Raw genomic sequence first — 561 nt, forward strand, 5'->3', positions numbered from 1 at the left:
CAAATTATTGAATGATGCAGAAAGCATCAAGAGAAGATGGAAGGAACACACAGTCACTATACCAAAAGGAAATGGTTCATGTTCAACTATTTCAAGAGGTACCATATGATCAAGAGCCAATGATACTGAAGAAGGGAAGCCCAAGGTGCATTTAAAGAATTGGCAAAGAACAAGGCACCAGGAGTTATTGGAATAAAATTTAAATCTTTCAAGAAAGTGAGGCAGCACAGGAAGCACTCACTCACCTATGCCAAGAAATTTGGAAGACAACTATCTGGCTGACTGATTGGAAGAGATCCATATTTGTGCCCATTCCAAAGAGAGGTGACCCAATGGAATGCGGAAGTCATCAGACAGTCTCTTTGATATCCCACACTAATAAAGTTTTGCTCAAGGTAATACAGAAACGACTACAATCATACATTGACAGAGAACTTCCATGGAATGAGAGATATCATTGCTGATATCCAATGGATCTTGGCTGAAAGCAGAGAATATCAGAAAGATGTTTACCTGTGCTTTATTAACTACGCAAAGGCTTTTGATTGTGTGGATCATGAC

The 561-nt window shown here is 39.2% G+C and overlaps 1 protein-coding gene across 1 annotated transcript in view; it reads left to right on the plus strand.

Moving 5' to 3' along the window:
• The window catches only part of TMPRSS2 (transmembrane protease, serine 2), a 49,315-nt gene that overhangs the window by 11,436 nt on the left and 37,318 nt on the right, over positions 1-561 (plus strand). The window lies entirely within an intron of this gene.

This window comes from Chrysochloris asiatica, unplaced genomic scaffold, assembly GCF_000296735.1.
Source record: "Chrysochloris asiatica unplaced genomic scaffold, ChrAsi1.0 scaffold00154, whole genome shotgun sequence".
NCBI classification, from domain to species: Eukaryota; Metazoa; Chordata; class Mammalia; order Afrosoricida; family Chrysochloridae; genus Chrysochloris; species Chrysochloris asiatica.